The sequence below is a fragment of the Varroa destructor genome, unplaced genomic scaffold (assembly GCF_002443255.2).
Source record: "Varroa destructor unplaced genomic scaffold, Vdes_3.0 BEIS01000005.1, whole genome shotgun sequence".
NCBI classification, from domain to species: domain Eukaryota; kingdom Metazoa; phylum Arthropoda; class Arachnida; order Mesostigmata; family Varroidae; genus Varroa; species Varroa destructor.
Genome location: NW_019211458.1, coordinates 28,118,188 through 28,143,124, shown reverse-complemented (window position 1 = coordinate 28,143,124; position 24,937 = coordinate 28,118,188). Strand labels below are relative to the sequence as shown.

At 44.5% G+C, this 24,937-nt stretch overlaps 1 protein-coding gene across 1 annotated transcript in view; it reads right to left on the bottom strand.

The window, feature by feature from the left end:
- The window catches only part of LOC111251359 (uncharacterized), a 327,630-nt gene that overhangs the window by 93,959 nt on the left and 208,734 nt on the right, over nucleotides 1-24,937 (bottom strand). Inside the window, exon 2 of the mRNA XM_086991631.1 lies at nucleotides 20,984-21,036. The gene's annotated coding sequence lies outside the window, so the exon portion shown is untranslated. The remainder of the gene's footprint in view (nucleotides 1-20,983; nucleotides 21,037-24,937) is intronic.

Genomic DNA, 24,937 nt, shown 5'->3' with positions numbered 1-24,937 from the left:
GTGGCAAGACTGCACTTGTCCCTGCTATGCCCCCCTCCCCCCACACGCGTATTCGTTGTGTACTTTCAACTCCTGAACGTTTTGTTGCTAATATCCAGGATTGAGGGTATCGCTGGCGCTAACCATACTAGGCGTCTGAATGTATACAGTTTCATGTGGGCCCTCGCAGAACAGTATTTGTAATACTAGCTTACTATTGGCACGGTTACCGATAGCGCTGCAGCCCGTGGATGGTCGACCAGCGCCGACTCAAAATCTTGTTTCGCTTTGTTTTTAAACATGCATACATACAGTCGCTTAGAAAGATGGACGGCGAGAAAATAGGCGCACCAACTGAACGTCTTCCCATGTCTGTGCACTTCGTCAACGAGTCCTGTCACGAATGTACGATTTGACTGGCTTTCTGCTATTCCCGGCAACGGCCATAAGCATAATTGTTACTCAGGTCCAAGTAACCAGTGAGGCTGTGCATCTTTGACCTACTTTGTTTCCGCGTATGTTATTAGTAGAAGCAACAGAAAATGTAGAAGTAATTGTAGAAGTGGGCCAATGCGGGGGCAAAGGTAATGGGAGATAATGGGAGAGATAGCTATGGTAGCTTTTTTAAAGGGAATGATTTTAGGGAAGTAAATTCATCCATGGCTCGTACCTCGATTTAACCTAAATCATAGAAGTAATCGCAAGTTTGCCGGACTATTTTTACGTCTAGTAAATAAAAGTTTTGAATTTTACACTAATATAATATAATGGTAATACTATACCAAAGCATTGCTTCTGACGGGGCCTACAATAGCGTAGGGGTAACGTGTTTGCCGAATAAATTTTAGGACACCTGAGGTAGGGTGGGTTCGAGGCCGGGCGGAGACCCACCTGATTTCCTGCTTGGATATCACTATCACCACGAAATAGTGCACATAAGACCTTACACTAACGCAAAGGTGCGCTACGCTGTACACGGCGGCGGCACAAAGAGCTCTTACGTATAAGCTTCTCCACATACCGCCGGCGTTACTAACGCTAAACCACTTTCGGTTTCATAGACGTATTTAAGAAACAAGCTTTATAAAATTCCTGAATAGGCAAAAAATTACGCTAGATCCCGTAAAAGCTGCAGTTTCTATTAAGTTTCGAAATCATTACAAACTTACTGTAATGTGACATAAGGCTTTACTGGGTGTACTGCAGAGTAGACAAGGCCTATTCGTCATCCAAAACCAATGTGTGGCAAACTTGAGTTGCCTTAAATTGCTGCGCTCCCGTCACTTGCTCTGCTAACACACACGTTGTGCTTATGTTGTGTTTCTTTAAGCTGACACCCAAATAGCTGATAGCCGAGTTTGTGGTTAATGATAGCAGGCTCTTCTTATTGGAACAGCGGCACTCTCTACTACTGGCGGGGACATCTAAAGAGAAATCCGCTGAGGTTAACCGCCTCTAGGAAACGATCGACATCCAAAAAGTCACTTGGCGTCAGCCGGCGGGAGTCCTTGGCGTAACTCCCGCGAAGACCATTCTGATATCGTAACACCATGTTATTACTCTTGTGAAAGGGTAGAGAGCCTATATCGAAGTGAGACGCGAGAAGAGAGGAAGAACGTTTTTGTGTTAACAGTATTACATCATCCTGTCAAAAGCGGACTAATATTTGTCTTGACACTAGCTCCGCAGAACCGAAGACATGCGTCGTTCAGGCAACGCGTACTGTAGGATCACGCTGCTTCGCGCATACATACAAAAAACCACTGCGTTGCATTTCGCTCTTAGAATTCTAAAGGTATAAGCGTTGAGAAGAAATTGCTCGACAATCCAAGCGGTTCCGGAAGCTAATCCCTGCTGCTAGCAATGACGGTACGATTTTGGCGTAGGCGATGCAACACAGCCCAGTGATGTTGTAAAGCTGATCTCGCAAGCATTACCTAAACGCTATGTCGCTGCTATTGTGACAGGCCAAGCAGGCTTTGTGGGTGGTCGGCAGTGTCGGACGTTTGACAGTCATCGGCAAGGAGAAGTCTAGATCATGCCCGTTAAATTTAGTCACGTCGTCCAACCACCGAGCTTCTATCTCTCTCGAATTGTCCGCTTCTTCCTTCGTAAGCCGACGAGTATCTCTACCAGCAAAAGCTAGGCAACTGGCCTTAATCACCTTAGTGCCAGCAGCTCGCGAATAACTTGGCCAGATAGCGTAGGCAAAAAGTAAACCAAAAGCCGGACTCAGCCGTGGTTGCGAGGAAAGGGTGAAGGATTTGGGCAGTGGCTGCTATTTAAATGGGCTTTCTGACCATATCCACTTGATGGACCTTTGCTCGCACATGGCGATCCCACAATGATAAAGAGAAACATACAGGAAACATCGAGTTACCCTAGCGGCAATTGGAGAAAGCAGCGTAACGTCTTTTACAAGACAAAAACGCAGTTGATTGCAGACCCCTGTGACCCAAACATTAGACAAACCTATTGACCTAGTGATTCTCCGTAGCGGCTTTACACTATAACCACCCTCTAGAAAACCAGTATTAATAATGAAGATAACAGATTTTTCCTAAAATAGCCAATTCGTACTCCATAACGATGCCACTGATCTTTCAAATTAATTGTCGCGACATAGACGACACCCGCAGTGCTTTATAAAGTCAGGGCTTCGCTCAGGCTTGTACGTTTCAAAAAGAGTGATCCATACTAATTCTCTTAGCAGGGTTTTTCGGCCGGTCAGGTCATCTTTTCTCTTATCAAAAGTTATCTTTTTCCGATACGATCTCGCGGAGAGATGCCCAGACTCCCAAGGAGCTCGCCCTTCTAAGGGCTTCCGATGTAGAACATGGAGGCAAAGACGTTTCTGACAGAATCAGTTTGTGTCTGTGCCCCGCACGAAAATATGTGAACAAAAGGGTCTATTCCGTTTTGAAGGGTAGAGCGGTGCCACAACCGGCCACGGAACTATTGGGAAGCTTCCTTGAGCAAAGGTGTGCTTAGAGAAAACGTTCCGATGGCGATGACTCGTATGGGTGATTCACCCTAATATTTTTCCAATTTCATCGAGAACAGGTTCTTGCCACTTTCTCGTCTGCCGCATCGATCGCCTTTCGTTACCCCCGGCCCTATATCCCTAAAGTTCAGCATATCCTGTTCCATCATTCATTACCACTTTCTTGCTTGCCGGTCGCCACTGCCGTCGACCATGCAATTCATCTTTACACCTCTATCCCGTTCGTCATAAAGCTTGACTTTAAATCGACGCCCTACCTCTACGGGATAACACGGCTGACCATGGAAGTAAGTGAAGGTAGATGAGGTCAGATGTTCTAGAAAAGCTACTTCACTTACTGGAGACTTTACGAACGATCTATCGCTTCAGCCTGTTCCAACGTTTAGCTCTTGTTCGCACCTTCACAGCTGTCATTTACATTCCTGGCAGAAAAATCATACCTGGACATTCGGTGACACTATGCAACTTGAGAGTATCCAAAAGAAGGGAGCCGTGTCTCTGTATATTGGTGATTTTAGCAGTCAATCTCTTCTGCTCAATGAGACAGTTTCGAATGCTTCACAGACTGTGTGCCACTGGCTTAGCGAGTGGTGAAGATAAAGTTCTAGCCTTGGCTTACCTGAAAAAATCAGATAACAGAGTAAAAGGAAAAACATAAGTTTCTGTTCGCTATGTTCCTCTAAGTTAATATTCGCTGACGTGCTTACCAGCAACACTAAACTCTAGAATAGACGGTTTCCTCGTGTTGTCACTCGTAAAAGGACTATGTATTGGGCGATATCTATAGCGAAAAGTTTACGTGCAAACGAGCTTGCCTGCGCTGACAGCTCTCAGTATAGTAGGAACTTGTCAAGCTACAAGGCTACCAAGGTACGCTGCCGCGTTGTTTGCGTTTGTGTCAACTGGGTATAGATAAAAAAGTCTCGTTTGTTGGGTAGGCAAATAAGGTGCAGCATGTGATAGATTCTAACTCAAGAGTTAGATATTGACAACACGCAGACCGAGACAGAAGAGCGTCAATCATGTCACATATAAGCAGAACAGCAGCCCTAACGGCAGGCTCTAAAAGGAATAGATTTGAGAAAAGATTTAGCTAAAATTGCCATTTAGAAATCTCACTATTTAATGGCGAACTATCCAGTTAACCACTACTATCCATCGAAGCATTGTACTTTAACTTTACAACAGTTCTGCGGACTCGCTCGTTATTGTTTACTTGATCAGAATTGACGCAATATATAACAGTTATCGATACGCTTGATATTCACTAAGATAGCTAAAATATGTGGACTCGTTAGTGAGGGACATCTCCTTCAAAACACAAATTTTCAACTTCACTGTCTTAATGTTTGAATATAATAAATAAATCTAAATATAAACAGTTACCTGTGGTCCATGACAGTATAAATTAGCTTGCATCAAAGCGGCAACGAATGACGCATTTTGACCTGCCATCTCTATTAGTCTTGAAGTAAATCTTGCTTCAGACCAGAACTTAAATAGCAACCTCATTATTCCATTCCTCCTTCTTTTAGAGAACTTTCACTTTCAATCCAACCCGGGCAGTATCTGGGCGAACAGTCACTGCGATTTTTCTTACATGTCCTTAGGCTTCCCTGTGAGTGTTGCCAATTCGACCTGTGTTATCGTTGCTAAGCTCGTACGGAAACCGCGTCGCTGGCCAGCTGCCATTATTGGTTTTGCATCTACAGTACATGAGAGTATTTATTAGGTTTGAGATGCATTTGGATCTTTTTGCAGATCTACCGATTCGTTCAGTCCCATCAATGTAACGCCTGAGAAATAAACAGACGCCATATGGCACGCTGGTTCATAGGTTCGGTAGAGGATGTCGCTTCTGGGGAAAAACGACGACGTCCCTAGCAGACTTAAGAGTCCCTGAAGTAGCAGCATAGGCGTCAGCGGTTGGAGGGAACCGGTCACGAAGGGCGAAATATTTCGCGCACTGCAAAAGTAGCAGCGGTAAAGTTGCTACATTGGCATTCGAGTGCCAGCTTGACAAGAACTAGCACTGGAATCGAGATGCGATCCGGAGCGTCTCCAGCCACAGCATCAAGTGTCTCAGCTAGCGATTTGCTGGGTCTGCAATTTGACGGAAGAAAGTCGAGTGCGTGTCTACGCAAGGGTCGGTGCGCCGGAAATTAAAATCCCTTCTGGACCGGGGTCAAGGGGTCTCATTCCAAAGTTGCGGCTCTAAGACCACACGACGTGAGCAAAATGCTGCTACTGGTAGTAGTGCTGACGATGGGTTTGGACCACACATACAACTGTATGTCCATGTTAACATGTTATCGTGTAGAAACGTTCATGCACGTTGTCGATAGAGTACATGAGATGCACACTGGCTTTAGCGGATTTTATTTATTTGGGCATTATAGAGTCGGTATCTCTACTCATCGAAATTTAGTTTTTACAAATAGTGCAGAGAAAGAAAAACTGACGTAAGCTACTCAGTGATTTCTGGAGCTTCTAATCATATCAGGCGCATCTTCACTTAACTAATACTAAAGAGCTGGAAGCGACGGGAATAGTATGGTTTTGACAATCATAAATGTAATATTGTTTGTGAAGGATTTACGAGACCATTTAAACAGGTTTCCTGTGATCCATACATTTTCCCGTGCTTAGATGGATTTATCTAATGATTCAACTCATGGATTTAATTAGCAGTCAGGCACCCAAACATGTTATCAGCTCTGTAATAATAAAAAAAAAACACAATTATGAGCTCATTTTTCACCTGCATACGGTCGGTACTTCTGTATTACATGTGGTAAGGTTGAGGTTTAGATATTGTAATGATTCTGCAGGTATTGACTGGCCAGACGAACCTAAAGAACATTATTTCACGGACTAATTTTCGTATACATAAGATACTTTTGTATTCACTTAGACCTAGTATATGTAGAAAATGATCGCCATACACATTTAGCAACGGCCACAGCTTTTACGTGATAGAGAGAGACTTTGGTAAATATGTTACTGGTTGATAAAAAAAAATAACCCAGCATTTGATCAAAGCTGAACATTTGATCCGTTCAATTTACGAAGAATCTATCGGTCACAGGAGTCGGAGAAAGATTCCCTAAAGACCCTCTTTTTGGTATGTTCGAAAGATGATGGCAGAAGCAATTGTCTAACCATATCTGCATACAACGCTTGCAATGCCCCCAATATCGATGATGCTAATGGACAATCAGGTCTCAAAAGCGAAACTGAAAAATTTCGATCAGGATTTCAATGGAGTTCTTTAATGTGTGCTATCTATATAGGGCAAATTTCAACGAGTACTAGATCCTAGCGATATAACGGAGAATCTATTCGAATATATGCGTTCTCGGCGTTGTGAAAGGTGCTCGATTGTTAACAGAGTTTTACCGCAAAATTCAGGAGTATCACACGCGTCCGCGTCTATGCACGAAATTGGAAAGGCGTTTATAATAGTTTGTAAGCATTGGAGACTGTAAACAGAAAAACGTAATATAATAGATCCTTGAAAAGTAATTTCATTTATGTATACATATGCATTTGCGAATGCGTGCGCACAAAATAGTACCCTTACTCATTGAGCCTACTTTCGTCCTATTTAAAAGAAACCGTGTATTAAGACTACATATAGTGGAAATACCATCAGACCGAAGCAGTCACGGTTCCACGATGGCTTTTTAGGAATGTTCACTAGTTCGCTCACGGGGTAGGTGACTGAAAACTGACGCAAGATTTACTTTTCTCCCCGAAGGCCGACTTACCCACTAAACTTTAATGGAACTATGTTTCTAATAATATGCTATAATAATAATGCGCTTTCAAGAGAAGCACTCTATCAGTTAGTGGTTTTATTGGCAGCAAAACTCGTTTGGGTATCCTGATGTAAATTTGATATTATGCAAAACACATAAGCCCAAATTATTAGAGGCTCAACAGATGCGTACATGTAACGACAGCTGTAGACTGCCCTGCCTTAGCCTTGTTCCGACGCAAATGTTTATTCAGGAGACGATTAAGCGGCTGGCAGAAAAACGACGTATTTGTTTAGGAGGTATCTATCCTGAAGATCATCTGGGCTGGAAACGTCAGTAGATTCTTTAAGGTTTACACGTAAACCGTTCTAGGTCCTACAGATTATTTAAGAAAGACGCTATAATGCTACGATGAGTTTCCGACCTATTTACACACATGATGTTTAAATGCATATATAGTATATGACAGGGTAAGTCGCCGGCTTAGCGATTATGTTTTTATAGCCTCTAGTTAGAATTATGAAAAATTCAAGCTAGAGCTATGACTTTTCATGTCAGCATACGGCGTGTAGAGACGTTTCACATTCAAGTAGTATTAATAAAACGAGTGTCCTAGAATTTGATCGTTGGATATACTAGTGTATTGTGTGATAATATCAGCCATGACGGTCGACTCATTGCTTTCAATTAGCGCGATAGCTGACATACTGATGTCATATCGTCATAAGTGACAGTCATTTCTAACTGTCATATTACGTACTTATGAGCGGCAGCTAAAAATCGTACTGCTTTATCCGTGCGTACGTAAAATCCAAATAGTTTCGATCAGCATTTGTTATAAACGAATGTGAAATTGGATTAGCGAATCCGTTTTGCGGAATAGTACTATTTACGTACAGTTGACGAGCTAGGTTTTGGTTTCATTTGGCATCCGACAGTCCACATTTGGCAACAGTGTATGGGGGCACATTGAAGCGCAACGTGCGGAGTCGGGCACAGCCGTTTGTGGCGGCTGTCCCGATGCCATTAGAAGCAGTAGCAGGGTCAATGCGAAACGGTTACAAATGGCCCCTTCCGATTTAGTTCGACACAAGACATGACCTCTTGCTTGACCCGTTCCCCATTGCTCTGACTGAGGCTCCGGTCGCCAGGCAGTAACCGGGATTGAGCTTTCGCGGGCACTCGCTTGGATATACTTCGTACACATGCAAGCACATCCACACCCAAATTGAAGGAAGGTTCGAGAAAATGCTCCATTAGCGATAACGATTAATCCGCTTTCCGCTATACGTATCCAGTAGCTAGAAGGCGACCCCAAACCCCCAAGCTTTAGTGGCCACCAGCACCGTTGTAACGACAACGACAATTACATCAGCGTCAGTGTCGTCCGCAATAACGACTCAACAGGAACAATAACAACAGACCAACTCCGCAACTATGGCTGACGGTCACTATTGTGGTCGCCGCGTTCCTCTATTCGCTTTTACCCCCTATTCCGAAGCCCCCAACATTAGTTGCGCTTCCCCAAACTACTCCTATTAAACTGTCGTATTCCAGCAACGACATCGCATTCTGTTTCGACAGTGTCAGTGGGTAGTGATCGAATCCAACAGAATCTCTAACGTTTTCCAGTCTGTCTACAGTCCAATTGATTTGTTCAACCGCTGTGATCCCTCGAATGTTATCTAGGTAAACGGACGGTGGAAGGTAAACCGGATGAAAGTAAGGGGAAAAGAATTTTAGTAAAATCAGGGGTAGCTGGGCTTTTTGGGATAGCATTACGTAGGGTAGGAGTAGTACGGTTGGATCTTCTCGCTTTCATTTGGGTCTTCTCTCTTTTGAAACCTTCTGCAGTCTTCGTCCGCATTGTTCAAGGAGATCGGATAAAAAGGCCAGAATTGATGTGGTACCACCAAGTGAAACATGTTTGAGATGATGAGAAAAGCAGCTACAGCTAATAGGAAGGCACCCGCATGAGCCAGACGGGCATATATGCACACACGTTCATACCCACACTTTGTACACTTACCATACTTAACGCACGGCGTTATCTTCTTCTGTGGCATACACAGAACTGTATATAAGGAGGCTATGCATAGGCAGACAGATGTTTTCTTGCCCCGATTCACTCAGAAAGCTCTCCAAAGATGATGCCTAGGAAAGAGAGAAAAACGTTTATAAAGAATCAAGAGAAACAAGTACCAGCCCTCAAATGTGGCCGGAATACGAACACGTAAAGAACTCAGTGAGTGACTGCGGGAAAGTAAGAGATGCCGCGGGCTTTTTTTTCAAGCAACAACTAAGTGATTCGCAAAAAAACACAAGACCAAACGAAAAGCAAGAATAACGCAAGATAAAGAGCTAAAACGAAAAAAAAGGGACGGACGAAGGAGCGACAGGCTTTCGCTGGTTTCTGTTCACCAAAAATGACCGACCGCTACCATCACGTTACTCGCTGCTTCTGCTCATTTTGCCGCCGCCACGGGTGCAGCAAGCTTCGTTCGCACAAAGTGGCCGCCTGGAACAACCCACAGTTCAACAACATTGATGTCCATGATAAATTAATATCACCGGGCATTCACTTTTGACGATAAAAGCAGCTTATTCTTGAGAGAAGGCCCAGAGCCGAGCATTGGCAGACCCGTTGAAGCTTGAGACCACACTGGGGTAAAAGCAGAATGGACAGACAGAGAAGCTGTTGAGGAACTATCAAAGCAAACACTCTCTTGACGGGCTAGCAGCTAGAGACCAGTGCCCCAGGGCTCTTCGAGGAAGCACGCTATGGGTTCGCTTTCTAAAGTTTCATCTTGCCTTCGTCCGGAGTTCGCAACGAAACGAACAAATGGATTCATAGCATTTTTTCGTCTTGTATCATGTTCTGCTAGCCCCTGAGTATTTAGATATGTCCATCAGAAGACCTCTTGCAATCCTTAAGCCTCCCCCCTCCCCCCTACCCCGGGAAATGTATGTGTAGTTCGTGCTGTGTAGGTCTAAGATGTGGCGCTGTTGTTACACGTTACGGCCTATCAAGAAGACATGATGGAGACTGATTTGACGTCCTCTATTGCCGTCTTTCTTCTACGCGTCCTCACGAAACAGTATGGAAACTGTGAGCGCATTCGGTTAATCCCAGCTGTCAGATCGTGTCGTTCATGTTTAATGAAATGCTTTTGCTACTAGCTTTTATCCGGTGCGCATATACATTATATTGCAGTATGTCCATTGGGGCCAAAATGAAGTATAGTAGAAATCTAGGACTAGCTTTGGTCAACTGTGGCATAACAGATCCGATCTGGAAAGGACTTTAGAGGTTGCAGCATACCCATAAAAGGAGCACACATATTGCTGAAAGGGACGTCTCTGTTTGCGGCCTTCTTGTTGCTGCATTCACTTAGCCTAGGCTATCCTTGTTGCCCCCTTGTTGTCAGTATAATTCACTTTCCAGCAGCCGCTGTTTTGGCGGACAGCGATATGGCGAAGGCCATTCATATCCGAACTAGCGTCCTCGCTATATGTACACAACGGAGTATTCTTGCTCGGTATTGGCTTAAATAGACTTGAACAGGACGTGTACGACATCGCCGAAAGTGCTAACAAAAGTCGAAAATCCAATTTGCAGCAGTACCAGCAACAGTGGTCCAGCCCGTAACATACCATATCCTATCTAGACTGTGTTGTAACCATACCAAGCGACATCGAAGGGCCCAGTCAAAGCCGAAAGCTAGGTGCGCTTGCCCGTTGAAAGCGGTGTGACTAGCTCCGCAGCGTTCCGAGACTACGATAAGGACTATATGCGAGCTTACTCTCTCCCTTAGTGCCTGTCGTAACAGCAGAGCAGAGAAGAGAGAAGCATTGCAAAGAAATGGGCCCTTTGCGGTAAGCGTTGCTGAAAGCATAGGGCACACGCTTAAAGGCGACGCGGTGACAGCAAAGGGTCTGGCGGCTATGGCCTGACAACCCCTGACAACATCCGACAACCTCCAATTAACTCCCGGCAGATGTCATTGAGCAGAATGACGAAAAACTGAGAGGCTCACGGCCACAAAAGAGGACGTGCAGCTGCTACAACACAACACTCAAACCATTACCAATACAATAAGTGCAAGGCACTTCAAGTAACAAGCCTCCCAGTCAGATGCAGAAACAAATCACATGGACTTCTTTTGCTGCTGCTATTGCCGTCGTTAGCTGTATCTCACAAAAAAAAAGACGGCGCAGTTGATGTCGGTATCAACTGACTCTACGCCCTAGCATTATTTAGCCGTCTGTCTTTGACCACCACCGCCTCCGCAGCAGCCGCCAACACTTTCACAGCCGTCGTCGAACAACAGCGAGCCTCTTCCACGTCGCCGTTGTTTACTCTTTCTTATTTCTGGTGGTCCTGGCACGGCTACCAACATCGTTCTTACCAATACCACAGTTTTTATCCGAACTTCAGTCTGCTACCAGCCACTCGCAACTAGTCGCTTTTCAGACCTGAGTGGGACCACGTGCTCCTGTGGTCTGTGACTTTACTCAACTTATCCGTTTCTGCGTTGCCTTATTGCTTTCTGTTGCGAAGGGCAGAATTCTGCTTTTTCTCGTCTGTTACTTTTATTCTCTTTCTTTCTCGTCTGTCTGAAGGGAACTTCCCAAAGTCAACGTGGTCTTTCTGTGCCCGCAGAACTTCTCAGCGTCAGCGGAACTTTCAGCAGACGGCAAAGGGCAGGGTTGTAAAGTTCTATTGCTTCGCTTCTCATCGTACGCCTTATGCATGTCATGTCTAGCCCATGTCGTTAATATTTCGCCACTGCCATTTAGCATATGTACTTCGTCAGTGTCCATGTCTGCCTGTGAGCCTCCATCAGGTTGAAGGGGGTGTGTGTGCCTGAACGTGAACTTTCCATTAAGGGCCATCATGTGTGTATACGTTCAGGGACAGGGTTTGATGGGAATGACGGGAGGAAAAAGCTGTGCCGCATAGCGGTGACTAATCAGGTCGGGCATTTTGTACAACTTTGGCTGCTGTTGCCTTAACGACACGAAATGAGAACGGGTGCGTTTGCGTGTGCGCATGCACGTACAGCAAAGAACGACCAGTACGAAAGGGCATCCCATGCAAACCAAAACATCACTATTGTAAAGCAGATTTCTAATTACATGGTATGTATGCCTTTATACATATATATATGGCAAAAATGGATCTACCTATATTTTTCATTAATATATAGATAGGTGAGGCCAATCGACCAATGCCTGAAAGCATTCCGACATCCTACTGTACCATACAATACAGACGCGCGTGTTCCACAGAATAGGTGAAAATTTAATATAATTTAATAAAAATTAAATAAAAAAAGAAATTTAATAAAAAAATGTGTACTTGTACCTTCTAGTGTTTGCAAAGCTCAGCCCTTCTCGCATAAATTTTTTTGCGAGATTTGAAACGATTTTTTAGTTCAATTCCCTAATCCCATCAACAATTTTCTGTACATTTATCCATCTATCAATTCTTGGGCATCATCTGGATATCTACAAACAATTAAGCATCACACATACAAATGCTTGTTAGAATGCAATACTCTACCATACCGTGAGCCCGTTACAATATCATCTTGTTACCATGGTGACAAGCTCATCATCGGACATTGTTACTTTTTACATCTTATTCCTGAGTCTTCAGGAAGAACAGCAACGGCGGCCGTCGGCTAAACTTCTCTGGTTCATCATACCATTTTTGCTGCTCAAATTGGGCAAGGTTGGTGCTAGCAAGGGAAAATGGGACACGGCGGGCACTAGCAAGCAGCATCCGGCGAACTCCCATCGAGTAGCAATAGTCAGCTGTAGTAGCCTGTATAGGAAATATCGACAGAGAGGAAAACAGGCCAGCCGGTTCCGGTTCCGCATCGAGGCACGTTGAGGCATCTATTACCTCCAAACTCCGCTATCGTTTGCGCTATACTGCCGGCATCTTCCTGAGCCCTGAACGGGTGTTCTCATGCGGGGGCATACAGACAGGCAAAGCAAGCAAGCAAGCAATTACACATCGTAGTCTAAAAGCATGATATCTCTAACGCAATTAGCCTGTTGGTCCTGTGTGTTGAATGATGAATGCCCATCAGGGTATATATATACACGTTCGTGCGTATCATCGTACAGAGAATCGTTGTTGGTACTATTAGGGTGATCGTTGACGTCAAGAAATACTGGAAAAAAGAAATGGCTGGTTCTTTGTTGTCGTTGGCATCGTGCGCTTCGATAGTAGCTAACATCCGCTCTTACGATCCTTTGTGGTACGGTTCATCTTGCCGCGATCATCTACCCTGCTTTTCGATCCCTGGATTAGAAATCCTTACTTGCTATGTTCGTTCATCTGTTGAGCCTATGAGCGTCGACCGACTACTTGAGCGCCGCAAAGGCGGTGGCAGTGGTAGGACGAATGGCCATCGCATCGGCATTCTAAGGATGAACGCCCTCCGAGGCGACACTGACACAAGTAGCAGTAGCAGCTCGAAGCAGTCTATACAGAACGACGGCAAGGGAACGAGAAAACTGTATACAAACCTTCCGTATACAAGCCACTCTATATACATATACAAACATGAGCACAAAAGCCAGAAATACTCGATCCGTCAATATATTCGGTAACCCGCCCTCCAACATGGTCCGAGCCTCAATAAAGCATAAAACGCACACGGTTGTGTCTGTGATCCCATGGCAGTTTACGGTTTTCTGTATTACTAAGGATCCAAAAGGGTCGTTCCCTGCATCGAGTCTTCGAAGATCAGGACTTCTTCGCAACTTCCTACCGCAGCCTTCCGTCTCCCTTTACCTTTGATATGCTTCAAACGTTTGATCAACTTAACTTTTTGTTTTGCCGCTTTTTCTGTTATTGGTCTTCTGCTTCTCTGACGTGTGTTATGCCCGCTGTTAGCTACACCATCATTGGTGCATCTATTATCGTAGGAATTCGTCGATTGGTTGTATATGTTGTCTTGGGAATTCGTCAAATGCTACGCTTGCCCAATGAGTTGGCCTATCACGTGGTGCCTCTATTTCCTGACGCTCTACCATGAACCCAACTTCGTCTGCTGTGACTATTCCCGCTACCTGTAAGTCCGTCGTCTTTAACACTGTACGTTCAAAACGAATATCCCTTTGTTGGTTGCTGCTACGAAGTAGGAAGTTGCTCCGCTCTGCGAAAAACGTGACCCGAAACTAGAGTTCACTCTAGAGACTTCTCGTCTTCTGTACTCCAGAGGGGCGCGCGTGTCACCGGAGGGGAAATCGAAGGGAACTTGGACGATGGGCAATAGCGAACATGGAAGGAGCACTTCGACCTCAAGATACTGCTGTAAAGAGATAGGTGACTGACTATTAGCTCATAGCGCTAGTAGACGCAAGGGTGGAAGAAGAGCGTAGAAGATCAACGGTATAGTAAGATCTCCTACATTCGCTGTCACGTGTCTACGTTGTCGATTGTCTGCGGTGTGCTGGCTGCTCAATGAAGAGCTGCTGAAATCGACGAAACTGTCGGTTGGGATGAAAGAGGGGCGATTCCGGTCAGACTGGTTCGTTAGGATATTGAATTTAGATAGGTCGCGCTACAGTGGCAGCTCTGACGACAGCTAGCTAGCCGGGATCCGGGCCGGATCTGGCAGGTTCTGCCGGGTCGGATCAGGCCGAACTGAACCATTAACGGGGAAACTAGAAGACCGAAAGCCGTTCGGGAATTGGTTGGCGAAAATCGACTCGGCCTTTCAGATGGTCGAGGGAGTACGAAGAAAATTCGAGCCACGCGCCATCAATTGTCCGAAGAGAATCGGGATCCAACTACATCGACTGGTAGCAGAAGCGAAAGCTCTACTCCGAGTAAGATTATCTACTTCGTGCGCTGTTATCTAGTGGCGCTGCCTTCACTTAGACGATGGCGGTGATAATGATAACAACGGTGACGCCAAAAAGCTATCGTATGCAGAACTGAGCCCCCGCGTTGCTTCCCATAATATGCCGAATATTCATACACATAAATAAACCTGATCATGCCAAATAAGGACAGCAGCATTGTCGACATCCGACGATATCACAGCACTATCTTGGTAATCAAGGTAGACAGCATCCATGTGCTGGAACATTTACCAGAAAAAGCCGATTACCTGTTTGTTCTGTCGTACATGTATTTAAACAATTATCTATCCATAGCGGTGGATGGTTTTTACTTCTAGGAAGGTACATGCAGATTATCACGTTGCAATAAAGAGCAATTTCATGCGCTCTTGGTATGCAGAATAATAGTATAAAGATTATCTATATTGAAACCCAAAACGTCGTAATCCTACCTTTTTTAGGCAAGTCTTCCCACGAATCGAATTTGCTTCTTTCTTAACAAGGTATGCGTGCGAACAACCAAATAATTTTGCGAAAACGACTATCGCTCGTCGCACGACTAACGATAAATGGGCATAGAAAGACAGGGTTAGATATTATTTGCGCTATCGCGACGTTACGATGGAAACGAAGTTTAGGGCAGTTAGTTCTAAAATCTAACTCCTACACACTTTTTAATAAAGCTCGACGTGTATCTGTCAATGCCGTTCGGAAGCTACTGTTATGGTTCTGAGTCGAGTGAGGGTTATTGGAGATAGATTTTTTCAACACGCTGACCGCCATGACCCCCAAAACGCGGATCCTCAAGGCTGAATAGCGCTCTAGTCGCCACCCGTGCACTTTCGCCGATTTAGCCTATCGAACTATTTCCCGCTATGCAGACCCGAAATTCTTAGTGATGCCAGCAAAAAGCAATTTCTATTGAGAATGCAGCTAATTAAGAGCGGTAACGCTATGGGTAGCTTACTCACTCGAAATAATTAAATATTTAATTAATAACATTATTGAATATTATAATAGTATTGGTAAAAAAACAAATGCTTAACGCTAGAACGCATCCATAGAATTATCTACTACTATTCACCGTAGACTTTTGTGCGATATATTTTGTTCGTATACTTAATATAATTGGACTTTTCTGATGATCAAGAGATGCTATTTGTTTTAGCCAATACGCTACCAATCGTAACCAGCATTGAGTAATAGGTGGCACTGTTTCTATTCAACAGTATAATTACTCAGTCACTCCACGTTTGATCGGCATCATAAAATTAACTGCGGAAAAACAAACACGTCATAGATGCGGCCATTCTTCTTTTTACTATCCCACCCTTTCCCCAAATAAAACCTCGTTTAACCCCCGTTTTTCCCACATGCTATTACGATGACTAACGAGTATATGCTTTAACAAATAACATTATGCGCATCGAAACAACACTAACATATATTTCGATTGCCTACTTTTTTGTGACCATATCGTGTGTGCAGAAGAGATAATAAGAACGCAGTTCACATTGCTCGCTTCTTTTGGTCGTACCAGATGCGATTTGGACTTTGCTTTTGTCCCTGGAGAAACGTGGACATTCAGCTAGCGAATAACTACGAAAAAAAAAACGAGCCTTCATTAGCTACTCTTCATGTTCACCCCTGCTTCCCTTCAGGACCGACCACCCCGGGCGGTCATCGTCGCTGTCGGTATTTATCGTTTTGTTCCACTTAATACAATACCTCTGTTATTGTTAGTTCGGGTCCCCTTTTACTCAGTATTGTTGGCGCTTGCCACGGAACCAAGACCAATTCCGTTTGTCTTCACTCTTCCAGCAGCAGACGCAGTAATAGTAACAACACAACATCAGCAGTACCGTGATCATCATCAACGCCAAGTTGAAGGAGCGTAAATACTCCCACAGTCGTGTAAGTAAGAACAATTGAAGTTTGCACAATTAGAACGTCCTGTGGGTGTCGCCGGGCCGAGTACAACGTATGAACGAATGTCACTAGTGTACTGCATTCGACATGACCCCATTCAGTCCCCTTCTGGCTGTCACCGCGAACGCATTGTGCAGCCGTTGTCAGTGCTCTGCTGTATGGTCTCAAACCTCCACTTCAGCTTGCAAAGTTCTCTTGAAGACTGCGTTCAGCGGTCGGACACGAGGGCAGCTTAAACCTTTTAGACAGCATCGTTTCATTTGTTGTTGACGGTCACAAACGGAGGGGTTTTCTTGCGCGTCCCCAATGGCGGATATTCCTTGGTACTCGCCAACGCTAACGCCAACGACAGACGCCTTTTAACCACACACCTTGTGCGTCCAGTTAAGTTGCATGTACTCTGAGCAGCCTGTGTGACCTAGACGGCCTGTCTGCGAAGTTCCGCTCTAGGAGCAGGCGGTTGAAGATAAGCTCAAGCCTTCTGCACAACATTTGACTGGCTAGTTCATCCGTCCGCACTCAGAACTAGCTCCAGAAGAGATGAGAATAGTGGGACGAATAGGAGACTCTTTGTTATCCTCGCCGAAGGATCCGACGCCATATCTTGGGATGAAGTAGTTTCACGTAACTCTGTTTACGTCGTCATCGTTGTGTCAGCATCATCATTGTTATAGTCGTAACTATCACTGGCCAAAAGTTCATTATTCTGCACTGCACAGATCGCTGTCTTTCGCATGCAAGTAATTGCATAATTACATGATCGACCAAAGCAACATCTGATGCCAATCTGTATATTTATTTTATGATAACCCTTTTCCCCATATAGCATCGTTCTTGTGTAACATGTTACCTAACTAAAGAATCAACTGACCATGCTCATCGTCGTGTACCATTCTGCGAACACGGCGTTGACAAAGGCCAAAAGCAAAAGGTCTATGACAGTGGTCCGTTCACTGCTCGTTTTGCAGATTGTTTGCTGTTTCCTTCGTTCGTTAATTCGTTTGCACGCTTTTTTGATAGCATGAAGGGTGGCTGGACTCTGTCAAAGCTGTTGTTGTCAAAGCTGACACGAGTAGCTGCTCACGCGTTCCCCAGGCAGATAGCTAGCGGGACACCGACCAAACAACGGCCACCGGCCGCCGGTTTTCAGTTACCCATTAGTGTTCACAACAACGAGAGTCAGCCATGGCTGACGCATAGGGGACAGCAATGGCCGCGGCTCCGGCAGTCACAGCACAGAACTCTTGCACAGCCAAGCAGATAATAGTTACACGAACATTCCAACACAGAGAGAGGTCCACTATAGAACGGTCAGCGTGTTTCGGCGCACAGCTGAAGCGGCTGCGGCGATAATGGCGGAAACAGTGATGGCAACTGATATTCACTATGACAAACCTTTCCCTCCTCGCTAAGGCATTTCCCTTGAGCGTCTATTAACAGGGTCTCGTCTCCGAAATCAACAAAGACCGCGCGACTGACGATACGGAACATCAACCATAGCAGGAGCTTACGCAGTCATTGATTAGCAGCGGTGCGCCGTGGCGGACAGTAAAGGCAGGCAGCCTTCAGTGCTCCTTGCAATATGGTCCTGCTTTCTTACTTGCGTTGTTGTCTTTCTGCGTAACCACCGAACGAGGGGATACTTTTTTCTTCCTCCTATCCTAGCGTCTCTCTCTTATTTCCCCCCTCTCTTTCTACAGATATATAGCCATGATGTGAGCGAGCACTGCAGCATTAGAACGGCCAGAACCGGTATCACACATATTCAGGTCCTGTAACGAGACGCCAAGAGCTTCAGAGACCGTTGCAGCTGCTGCTTCTGTTGTTTGAGCGCCGGCGCTAAAGCAGTGGCGCAAAGCCCCGGCCGTAACGTTCACATAGAGCTAGCGTGCCGCGTCGTTATTTGTTTACGTATTGTTCCTGGTCAGCAGTGACGACAATCGGCGACAGTAGCAATGACAACAACAACGAAAACGAGGGCGGGTAGCGCATCGGCAGTGGCGGTGTACCTGTTCAAGTTAGATGCTGCCTTTTAACATCGTTTTCCAGCGTTAGAAGAGCCTTCCTCTTTGCTTGGGACAGATAGGGTATTCGACAAGATAGTTATGTTTCGTGGACGAGATTGCTTGTAGAGGGCGTCGCAAGAGAGGGAAAGTAGGAGTTTCATATGATAGCGACAACCTAACGTAGTCGGTAAAGGGAGGTGGGGCCGACAACGCTGCCTGGGTTTTGGTTGAGCTGCCAAGCTTGTTTGGGGAGTGCTATTGGGTCGGCAGCATCGGTGACAGCCTGACAGTACAACGGGATCGGTAAAGTGAAGTGCGGGGAAGGCCGACATGAGCAAAGTAAAGTCTGAGATCGGGAAGACGGGGCTTTTCCGGAAGTCGGAAACGGAAATTCCTCCTCTGGAGCGGCGCAAGTCAACCCTTCTTTCGGTGACAGCCAGTAGTAGCATGCTTCTTTCAGAAAAGCTGTTGTAGCCGCGTATCGCCTTCGTGCTCGCTGTAGGCCACGTCGAAGTACCAAATACGGGGCAAAATGGGATGAGACGATGGGGCTGACTAGCTGCGTCACTTGTATATCATACGGGAGCGGTTTGTACCAGCAAAGGCGAAGCTACTGCTACCATCGGAACAACCGATCTGAGCATCGAGCAAAAGGGGTATCAGCAGCAATTGATGACAAACCGCTCAAGAGGATTGTCCTTTATATTTATAATCAAATTGCCAGAATCGATTCTTCGGAGCGTCTTTACTGATCCGAAACTGACACATCCTTTAGGTCATACTCGATCGTTTTTTACACATCAATCCTCGTAAGCATTCGTATTCGAACAATATAAAAACTAAAAAATAATAAAAACTCATTTTAAGCCTACCGACACTTTTCGAGTATTTACCCCAATCAAAATTCCAACCGGTCCTTAAAAAAGTTCTTCTCTTTATAAACGTCGATAATCGATAGCGTATTTAGGGCATAAAGTTTGACAAACATGGAATAACGCTTAAATAGGTAAATAGCGAAACGGTTTTTGACCGCCAGTAGCGCGTTTAATATTAAATAAGTTAATTAATTAAAAAGTAGCACAGTTCCAAACCGATGTTCTGTTAAAACGATGACCTCTTTTCTGGATAACCTCTGACTTTGTATATAGTAACATACAAAATAGTTCGTTATTTATGATGCTTCTCCATCACACATATAGCACCTGTTACAGCGGCCGGTTCCTCTTGCTAACAAAGCTTTCTGTGCAAATCACATGGGTGGATTTTAGCTAAACTGTACGTGAATACAGAGAGCGGCACGTACAGCAGTGTTCTTCGCTCGAAAAACTTTAACATTGAAAATATTCTATGTGTACGCAACTGCTAGCAGTTGACGACTGTTAAGGCCAACGATAGCTCTGTGTCTGGCTGAATCCCTACAGCGTTTTTTCAAATCCCTACGAGAAATCCCCACAACGCAGACACCGCCGGTCGCCGTAGACCACCGGCGCGGGTTTGTCGCCTTTGCCTACTGATCCCTCCTGGTCGAAGCTCGCTTCTAAATAAACTTCCGATGAGCACATTATTTTTCGAGGTAGATTACCGATATTTTCGAATATTATCGGTCTCTCGCGACGCTAACATGCTAACTTTGGGCCGCCATGTGGCCTTGAACAAAAACGAATAAAGATGAAATTTCAACTGAACCTTATCTAGTATTTTCGCTACACAGTGAACCACATGATTACAACGGTTTTGCCTTGTCCCTTCAAAAAGAACGCAGCCACATATATAGATCATATCTATACAGAATATTGTATATCGATATGCTTGCATACGGTTTTGTGGTTAACACTACGGGTATCGGATGAATGAATGCGCAGCTACGAAAAAAACCTGTGTAAAATAGCTTGTTTGTCTGCTCCAACACTGAAATATATATACATAAGTGTGCAATAAAGTCTAATATGCATTCTTCACTTTCAGCCTTCTTGAGTTTTTTAGCCAGTTGCACATCCACCCACGTTACTTTTGAATCAGCCTAGCAACGGGGGTTGAAATGGTACTCTTCTCTCATTTCAGTTGAATAACATGCAATACTTCTTGCACCGTGTTTGCTTTCCGCTTACAAAACGGATCCGCTCTGATTCTAACTTTGACGAGTACGCGAGGACAGCCAAAAGAGCGGCGACTGGTCCGACACAAGGGAACATTAGCGGAAAGGGATCAGAGGGGTAAGACAGGGGCCAGGAGTGGCTGAGCCCTCGGAGAAGAGAAGGTGGCAGCATCGTTGGAGGCAGAAACGATGTCGCTTGTGAAGTCCCTCAAGGGCAAAGTAACTCCTGCTAGCGAACAGAAAGTGGCAGAGTCATCTGGAGTGGATCACCTACTTCACCCACGGGCCAGCAACGGTCAGCAACCGGCGTGCATGTAGCGTAAAGAGAAACGCAATCACTTACCATTGCCTGAGGAATACTCGTCAGTCGCCTCGCGTTCGTTTAAGTGAAGCAGCCTGCCGGCACCGGCCACATCGGAGCAAAGGCAAGTGACAAAAACGCAAAGATATGAGGAAAAAGGGAACACGAACAACATACGCAGCAGCAGTAGCAATAACAACAAAATGGCACAACTTGGTAACCATATCAATAGAAGTATCGGAGAAACTATATCGAAGAAAGTGCGGTTAAACTGGACATGGACTTACAGAAAAACAGATCTGGTTTCTAGGAAAAGGCAACTTTATACCGATGCCGGTGCTCTCTACTGCATATACAAAATACTGCGAAGGTTTCGCTGTTGTAGGCGGCAACAGACAGCAGTCCAGTAAATGCTTACCTGTAATAGAACAAGTAGACTTCTTTAACTGCTGATCAGGTTATAGAAAATAAAATTGTTGATCTGTTTATCTTCGCAGTGATAGATATTTGAGAAGTAATTTGTTAAAGTAAGTTGAAATCACCTCCTGTCACAGCGTTTTCACTATGCCTGCGAACTATAGCACGAGAATGAAAAACCAATGAATTGAATTTCAATGTTCATTCATCTCCATCGTTGCATACGCTTTCCATTGGCCCCATAGCGCTGTTGACTTTGTATGCAGTGTCTACGTACGATGGCAAAGCAATTGCGGCGATATTATGGCAGGCTCCACTGGCAGATTGGGCCATTTAGGGGACGATCGTTGAACTATTAAGGGAAAACCTTGAGCAGAAGAGAAGCGTTTTTGCATTGATAAGACTCCATTTACTTGGTCATGATGGTTTTCATACACAGCTATCAAAATCGACCTTTCTACACTATTTCTATTCCTGACAGTCTATTCTGTTCAGTCTCCTTTGTTAGGCATAAACAAGCCGGTTTATCGTCCAAGCAAAACCAGGGCTGACAATGTGGTTGGATATTAACGTACGAGAAAGCGAAGGCTAGTATTCTACGATGCTCTCAACGACATGAAACGACTGAGTTAGATCAGCGTACGGGAATACGGAGTATAGGACATTTTTGCTATATAATTGGACGTGGATATTTAATTTAGCCTAGTTTTTTTTGGTTATACTATTACCGCGTTGGTCAAATGTAGATACTATACCAAGCATACAGCTAGTAGCAACAGAAATGATCGTAGCAGCAATAAGGTTAATTGCTAAATATCACCGTCAGGTCTTTTTACTGCCCATTTTTATCCGAATCTTTATCATTTCATTAGGCAAGTTTCGCGATTCCCCTAACTCCCAACTTAATCCTTCACTTTGTCAAAAAATGATGGCATGTTTTATCTAAGGAAGGCATCATCAGGAAAGTGTCCGCTTGTATCACTTTAATCTACAGCCACTTCTGAATTGTATTGGTCCTCGATTCATTGTCTGAATTCATTTGTTTGCACATTAAAGAACCCGTTGGGAGATACCGCCTAGACAAATTTTTAACAACGGTATTCGTAAACCCTATATTGAGGACGCATGCCATCGACCAATGCTGGTTTCTATCCAGAATTCGACTTCCATGTTTCTAGTGATCGGGGCAGAAGGAAGAAACGTGCCGTTAACCGCGCGGTTTCATTTACTTCTATACAATGGTTCCACCGATTGCCCCTTCATAGATCATGGCAATCGATGCAAACGGTAACGCTAACAATAGCATTGATGATCGTTAACTTTCTTATATCTGAGTAGGGTCCATCTAACAAAATGCCCATCAGGAATAGGTACCAACTGGTAGACAGGTTGCATGGGGAAGTATGGAACAGAAACACATCAACGAAAGCATTTGCTACTAATTGTTCGGAGCCTTCGAAAATATGTGCGACCTGTGGTTTCTGGTCCAACTTTCCCGACACCCGACGGATCGCCGTCTCTGGCGGCTCGGATCACCTAGATGTTAACGGTGCAGCGATGGACCGTTGTAGGTCCTTGGTCGCAATGCCTATGTACCCAAATGCGCTAAGCTGAAATCGGATTAGAGAGTAGGTAACTGCTAGTATATGTATATGGCAAGTCAGCACAACTACGACTTACGGATTTCGTTGTTTATTCGACCTGATCATACCCTGTAGTACTACTTTGTAACGTACATCGTTGGCAAATCAATTATCTCTTGTATGTTGATATGTAACTGTTTTGTTTTTAGCACACCGTATGGATTCGTCATGCCAACGGGATTACACAAAAAATGATCGTATCTATGTTGACGTAAAGAAACTATGAGCATTCCTGTATCATAGGCCGTTTCACTTCGATAATACACAGTTATTTTGTACGCAGCGAATTTTCTAGTAGTTCCTATACGAACGGTATAGCGATTCGTTGAAATAGAGCGAACTTCGAACATGCTCAGGGTCAGAGATAGCGGAAGCATGGAACGCAACGTATACAAGCGCAAACGCAACGACAAGTGAACAACTTACTTCTAGACCAAAAGTATGCTCTCTAGTTATGTAAGTTTTGCCCTCCCGTGTTGCTAAACTAACATATACGTGCATCCATATAGACATAAAAAGAATGAGTAGCAATCGTGCAATAGATTGTTTCGACCCGTTGTTGTTGTCTTGTCGAAAGCGCACGAGTAGTTCCGTGTTGAACTGAAAGACGACTGAGTTATTCGGGGGTAGCCATTTTGGGTGAGCAAGAAAACGTACACAAATGTGAAAATATCAAAATTACTGTCTTTATTCAGCCAAACCGTTGGCATTATCCGTAACAGTACCGGCAGTTGCAGTAGCTTTTCTGCCTAGTCTTTTCCAACGAAGAGACTTGGCCATCCAGTCCATTGCAGCGACAGACTCTACTCATAATGAGACATATCACCCAAATTGTCCCATTTTGCAATTTAATTTCGGTCTAGTTGAGTCTGCTTCTTTTCTATCTAGCGTCCACCAGGACGATATAGTGCGTGACTAGTATACACAGAAATACCGAGCGGGGTGCTCTTTCATGAAAACACATATTAGTAATAGTGCTTGGCTAGCCTGATGCGTGTTATGATACCGAGCGTGAATATAGTTTTTGGGGTAAACTCGTTTTATAGTGGAAATTGTAGTGCTACAAATGGAACATACATAGTATCTATGTTGGAATGAAGGCTGGATAGCTGGGGCAAACAGGTCGCATTGTCTAGTACATATTCAATAAGTCTCATATGCAGGTCAGTGATCTTATTTGCATGAGACATACGTATCAATTGTTATAAAATACAGGAGTCCACGGGCGGCACCGTGTCGGTTACCAAAATACTTCTGCTATAAAGATCCAGCTTGTGGGTTACAGTTTCATGTACTTGGCTTTAACATTAGCTTCAAATTTACCAAGTTTGTTTGAATGTCTGACTCATAATAAAACGCTAGCCATTCTGTTGTGGATTCGGAATGAACTAGCTGTCGTTCACATTATTCCAATTGTCTTTTTGACCATCTTCCGTACACGCATCTTACCGCACGCTGGAACGTACCGCAATGATCTTCTAGAAAAAACTAGTAGAGTACAATACTCTTCCGATCTATATACTCCTACAAGCAGCTACGAATGCAATGGTGTGGTGGCATGGTTTTTGCCTCAAAATCTACCCAGTCGCTCACTCTCATCATGAATGCATTATAGCTAGTCATACGGAATGTTTAGCCGTTGACTAAGTAGAAACATCCTCCATGCTTAATGAGCCGGCTGCTATGGAGCCGGGAGTTCGCAAAAGAACCTAGATATTTAAAGGACAAGCGTCAAGAAATGACTGATGAAGGGAGAAAGAAACGGACGATAATTGGCTGCGTCTGAACATTTGCTTAGTAAGCAGTTATAGGTTGGCATTGACGAAGCTCATATGTAATTACGGAGCGCAATTTATGGGCTAGGGTACACACCATCACCCCGATTACTAGCAACAGTGGCGATTTGCACGAAATGCGGCTTTGTTAAGGGAAAAAA